Source organism: Formica exsecta, unplaced genomic scaffold (assembly GCF_003651465.1).
Source record: "Formica exsecta isolate Colony F162 unplaced genomic scaffold, ASM365146v1 scaffold365, whole genome shotgun sequence".
In the NCBI taxonomy this organism is placed as follows: Eukaryota; Metazoa; Arthropoda; class Insecta; order Hymenoptera; family Formicidae; genus Formica; species Formica exsecta.
The window spans coordinates 471,825-478,177 of record NW_021850897.1 but is presented as its reverse complement, the minus strand read 5'-3'; the positions used below and the strand labels follow the sequence as shown (position 1 = coordinate 478,177).

The 6,353-nt window shown below is 40.0% G+C and overlaps 1 protein-coding gene and 1 long non-coding RNA gene across 3 annotated transcripts in view; one reads left to right on the top strand and one right to left on the bottom strand.

The window, feature by feature from the left end:
* Positions 1–6,353, top strand: part of LOC115239204 (transcription factor Sox-2-like) — a 103,725-nt gene that overhangs the window by 10,750 nt on the left and 86,622 nt on the right. The gene's annotated exons all lie outside the window — the stretch shown is intronic.
* LOC115239207 overlaps positions 219–6,353 on the bottom strand; it is an 18,583-nt gene continuing 12,448 nt past the window's right edge. The window contains exon 3 of the long non-coding RNA XR_003884602.1: positions 219–1,733. This is a non-coding gene — a long non-coding RNA (uncharacterized LOC115239207). The remainder of the gene's footprint in view (positions 1,734–6,353) is intronic.

Below are 6,353 nucleotides of genomic sequence, written 5' to 3'. Positions count from 1 at the left end.
GTCTTCTGAAGGGGGGGGGGGGGGGAGGGGGAGGAAGGGAGAGGAGAGGCCCGTTTTCCTATGTTTTACATAACCGGGATTTTCAAGTGTTTCACGCCCGCCCCGTGACGTACACGCACGCTCTGCGACGGACGTGCCGGAGAGTTCGAGCGCGAGCGAGGTGCGAGAGAGCTCGTCGTTATTTAATACCGATTGCTAGAGAGAGAGAGAGAGAGAGCACAGCTTAGGTAACGTTTCTTTAAATATTCCGTGCGTGCATGTGTGGCGTGCGAAGTGATACACAACCGCACGATACGCGAGATGGGCGACGCGGAGTTGATTTAACGACACTTGTTGCTCGCACAAAGTTGGATAATAATTTCAGGTCGCTTTCCCGGGTCGGTTTCGGGGAAACGACGCGTCCAAGCGCATGCTGTACATCTTGTTCCATCGCGTCATCGTTTCTCTTACCTTTCGCCCAGCACGCGAGACTTTCCCGTTGTTATGAACCGTTTTATTACTTTGCGATATACTTTTAGCTACGCCGTTCTCCGATTTCAAGTCTCTTCGTGAAATGCTAAGTTACATTCAACGAGCAGATAGATTAGGTATTCTAGATAAAGGTTGCAACCATTTAAACGTCGCAACTATGGCATCATGATATTCGTGGTGATAAACAATTCGTTATCATATCGCATGGGATTTTTTGATTTTATTCAAACTCAGAGAAACTGTTATTAGTATAAATATATTAGCATGCTGAGCATACGCGGTGTAATAACTATGTATTCCGTAACAAACGATAGTGGCGGTAATAGTAGCAACATAAAGCCGACTTTGACACGCGATCAAACAGCAAGGATAAGTACGAAAGCAACTCGAAGAGCTATATATATATATACGTTTCCCTTGGCCAATTTTTCTTCAACATTTTTCCATCTGCTTAAATATTATTATGCACATATAGTTGAGATATTTAATTTTAAAATAATGCGTATGTGTAAATTAATTGATCGTAATTATTACAATTTTTTTATTCTATCGCTATTTTCCGTTGATTAAAATTTGACGTGAATTTTTTTTGCGCGGCACCTCTATTGCGTTATCTCCCACTGTCAACTGGGCGTCGACAAATCACGTATTATTTTGATAGCGCAACGATCGCTCGACGTTCGATATCACTGATAGCATGGCACTCGAAGGCCAGGTTCATTATTCGTTCGAACAAATAAATATGTCAGAGGACACATTAGATGCCGACGAGCACGTAAACACAATATAAAGTTGAGCCGAAACATTACGTTGAAGGCCAAGAGACCCTTGCAGGCCTCACATTAAAGTAACGGTAAAATAAATGGTTGTAAATCTGGAAAAAAATGTCATTTGTTTTCCGAGTTTGACATTTTTACGACATGTAACAAAATTACATTCGTATTTCATTATTTAACAGTATGTATTTGTTAGTTTTTTGTTATACTTGCAATAAACCGTAAAATACAATAATTCATGTAAGTAATTTAGATTTTTTCCAATACACGAAATTACCGATCACCGAATAAGCAATTTTTAATCGCGCTTCCGTTTCAAAATGTAACATCCTCACAATAGTACCTCGATTTTTGCATTTGGCTGCGAAAACATTGCGGAAATAAATAAACTGCGCGTGGGCAGTTTATTTATTTATTTTAATCACTAGTCAGTCTCTCTCTCTTCAAATCTCTCGTGCAAGTGTGCGTGTCACAATCAAAGTCCACCTATGACAAAAATACGATGTTGGTGAAGAATATCTATTTGATGTAAAATATATTTGACGTAACAAAGACATAAGCATATAGGAAAAAGAATTCTCATAATGTAATTTATTATATTTATTTATTCTTTTCATCTAAACTAATTTGCTGGCTTCATTTTTATTATTAATATTTATGATTTATTTTTACAATTCTCTTTTTAAATAAAATACGATTAAACAGATGAAATATTTTTCTTCGCTAAATTCCAATCAAGTCTTAATCGTGATTAAATTATCCCGAAGAATATTGGAGCAGATCAAACATTTCACGTGATCACAGATCACTCGGCTTTATATTTTGAACTTAATATCAATTTACGTTTTGCGATAAATCAATTTGCGCCGGGTTAGAGGAAAAAAAAAAAAAATGATGAAAGAGGAGTCGTGAGAGTTCGCTTTGACGCTGATGCGCTTTAGGGCCGCTTTAATTTCGAGCCGATCCCTCGGATCACGCGTGGGTACCTCCGCGCGAAACATCCCCTCGCGAGTTGCAATTTGTAAGGTATCGCGTACTTCGTCTTCGCTCTCTCTCTCTCTCTCTTTCTTTCCTATCTCTCTCTCTCGGTGTCTCTCGCACTCTCTATATACTCTCTCTCTCTCTCTTTTTTAGATTTTATATAATCGAAATAAGCAAGGAAAATGTAGAAATTGTAGTTAAAAAGGACGGTTCAAAGGCAGTTTCTCTTTTTGCTCTGCGTTTATGGTACTAGTGACAGTTATGGCGACGAATGGCCGTCATCGAGAAATCCAGTCGGACCTTCCAATTTGTTAATTGGCACGATAACATATGCGCGTCGTATATTCTGACAAATCGCATACAACCGTCGTTCTCTCTCTTTCTTTTTTTCATCTCTTTCTCTCTTTTTTACCTTTACCGCGTATTCGCTCGCATGATTAAGACTCGTGATCATATGGTCGTTCGATTCAAGCGAGCGCAGATCACTCGAATCGAACTTTTTCTTCTAGTTTTACGCTCTCTTTCTCTCTCTCTCTCTTTCTTTCGCCTCTTCGTAATGCCTGCAAGCACGTGCTGTAATTCTTATTCGCAGAGACAGATCGTGATAAAATTCGAAAAATTTCTTTGCCCCAAGTAATATTTCAGGTACTGCGAAAATTTACAAGTTCGTGCCCGTCAGCAGTTAAAAACGGAGATAACACCTGCAAGCAAACCTCGAAGACGCTTGGAATTTCAGAAATTTATTAGTTCATCGTTTTTATTCGCTCATTCGTTTCGGCGGTCGAACTTGGCCGCTAAAATAATAAAATATACCTACGTCAGTAGTAATCATTGAATCTGCGAAAAAAATATATCGCCTCTAGATTCACGATAAAGATTATTCGTCGAGTTTTTTATAACGATCTGATTCGAGGGAGAGGAAATAATTTTTGAGCGTTCACGAGTTAAAGAAGGGGGTAGCCGCGAAAAAAAAAATGATAGAAAGATGGCGAGGGGTGCATTCGCGCCCGCCGAAGAGACGGCTGTTACAAACTGGTCGGACTAGCCTCCGAGTCAGTTTATCGCAAACAAATGGGTTACGCTTGTTCGACGCTGTATTTTTTTCGCCAGAATTTATCGTTTATTATTCCGCCAGCTCGGGATGATATAGGAGCCGTGTTTGCTCGTAGTGGCGTTAATGTCGTTAATAGCACCACCGGTCCGAACCGAACCGTCAACCGCCGGGAGCCCGGGCAAGCCCTAAAACAAGTTCCTTATTTCGTTCCTCCCGTTGCTTCTCCCGAATCACACATTCACCTAACTATATAATATACGGGAGAAATAAAATTCTTCCTTTATTCTCTTTATTTTAATGTTTAATCAGTCGAAGATTTTTGATTCGCGATTGGAGAGAACGAGAAAAAATAAAGAACGAATCATAAGTAAATAAAATGTAAAAAAATTATATGATATCACGCAAATAAATTTTTATTATTTACGATTTATTTGTAGAAGAGAATTTATTGTTCCGACGAGAAAGGTCAAGTTTAAGGGTTTAAAAGAACGGATAGAGTATGAACGTCGTCGACTTAATAATCACCCACTTCCTCGGCATGCGCGCGCTGTCGACCCGCTTATATCACGCCGATCGCTTAACCCGACTTGACGCTAATGCGTTCTTAATGCGACAAATTCGTTGCGGGTAAACATTTCATAGTCGGCCCGCTTCACGATCGCGGCCCTTTTCTCGATTCGAGAGATTGTCACAACGCGTTCTAAATCTAAATTTCACTGTCGTACGCTATTTTATTCCGGATCGACCACCGGTATGGATCTCTCGGTGACTCCAGATGATCTCTCTCAGATGTCGTAAAGACTTATATATGTGTCGGTCCTATTTTTGTAAGGTAAATGTTTTCGCTAACGAGAATTGCGAGACTATCGTGCGCTGAACATTTATGTACGCTCGTCGCAATAAAAGATGCCGTTGTTTTATGAGCAATTTAGGAGCAATACGTCGCGCAGTTTCCCTGCATTAGAACGGTTTCAGTGTTTTTCTCATTTTCTTGCACGCGATACCGATTTAAAAGACTTTCGTTTTAAAATCGCTTGAAAAGGCACGTAACACATACGAGCCTCTCATATATTTTTATCTCTCTTGACAAACATATTTGACTCTTTTCATATCTCCAAAAAAAAATAAAAAAGAAACTTTTAGTCTTTTTTTTTTTTTTACATAGCTTTTGTATATGGCTGGATGGATTTTTATATGGCTTTTGTATATGGTAGGAATCGTAGCTTCTATTCGGATAATTTTGTTCACGTAATTTCAGAGGATAGACGTACAATATTTAATAGGTGCAAACAGCTGCTCGTAATCGAGTTAATATTTATAGGCATTTGTCCGCCTTCTCGTCCTTTGGTATGTGCAGTACGCAAATCACGTAAATTACACCAGGATGGACGTTAATTTATGCTGCGGGCGCCGTCAGGAGAGCAGTGTTGAAGTTCATAAATACGAGACATTGACCCGAGATAAACTTAATGATACTATGATATAAAATTATTCTTACATATATATATATATATATATATATATATATCTTTATATTTTAAAATAATTATTTAGTATAACGATTACTCTATATAATTTTGATATATCTGATCCGAGCCAGACGATGCTCCTCGTCTGCATCCTCCTTCTTAAATCGCTTTGCGATTTCAGTTATCGCACGACGAAAGGTTATATTTTACTTTACCTTACGAGTTACTCGCGATATAAATTATACGAAATGTGATTTACGCACCGCGACGCACTCTGCTCGGAAATGGATAGTAAACTGCGCGTCGGCGAGTTATCGGCGACAACGGCGATCATTAACGAGCGATATCGAGAGAATTTATTGCCGCTTGCATTGTACATATTGTAAGCTTGTATTTACCCGTAGACAGGCCCGCGAGTTTGCTCGATTATATTCGGTGACTTTTATATTTCCGCGGCTACCGCGCAAGCAGAAGTCACTCTCGAGCTCCGATGATCTCTGAGATTAATTTCCCGATGTAGTGAATAACCTCTCCTTTTATCATAAGCGATGAATTAGTAGTGGTTTAAAATATTCGCAAAGTCCTAACCCGGTCGCAAAATCTAAACGTGCTTCTTCTTCCTCTCCTTCGTTCTGACAGAGAGATCTCGACGGAACGATCGTCGCTATCTCTCGTCCCTTTTTGTCCTAGTTCTTCCCTCTCGTCGTTGCACGTTATTGCGCTAATAAAGCACTTAACAATTATTTTCCGGCCGGTGATTTTTCAAGCCGCCGGCCGCTGATAACAACTCAGGTCCCGTCTCGCGTCGTGGCTGATAACCCACGGTGGTCGCGCGCGTGCGAAGGTACACACTCTGAGTTATCGCAGTCCTTCTGGCTGTGCATCGGGAACGAAAACAAGAAACGCTCGGCGTCGTTGCATTTACGACGCCCGGCGTCTCTCCTAATGCGCGATTCGCATGCGGCGACGAATCGGCCGCCGGGCTAATTTAACGCGATTGTAATCGGTCGTGATTTGTCTTAATTTTCGGTACGACCGCGGTCCCGCCCGCCTCGCCGGTCCTCTTATCGGCCCTCCCGCGTCGTCCGGGCGTCGTTATAATGCCGTCACGCGTCGAGTTATCGCACGGGGCCCTATCCACGCTGAAAGGCGGGGGGGAGATCGCGTCGCCGATTAGAATTTTGGGCTGCGTAGCCATGGCTGCTAATTTCGACTGCGATCCGCTATCTAATTCGTTATATCTTTCGTTACAGGTGACCATGTGTTTGACGTGTGTTTTATATAATCATTTTAAAAGTGAATTAATTAGATATATTGTAAAAAATATATGTAAAATAACGTGAACGATGAGTAAAATTACACAAATAATAAAATCGGGGTATCTACTTCTTTTTTTACAAAACATGAAAAATCTGAAATTATCAGGGATTTCTTTTATACTTCAATATTAGAGAATTTTCATGGAATTTTATTAGGACTCGGGAAACTTTTTTAAAAATTCTCTCTTTAATAATTTTGCTCTTACATTGTAAGCCTGTCGGCAATCAACTCAGTTATGAATTATGTGTTTAAATATATTATAAATATATATATATATATATA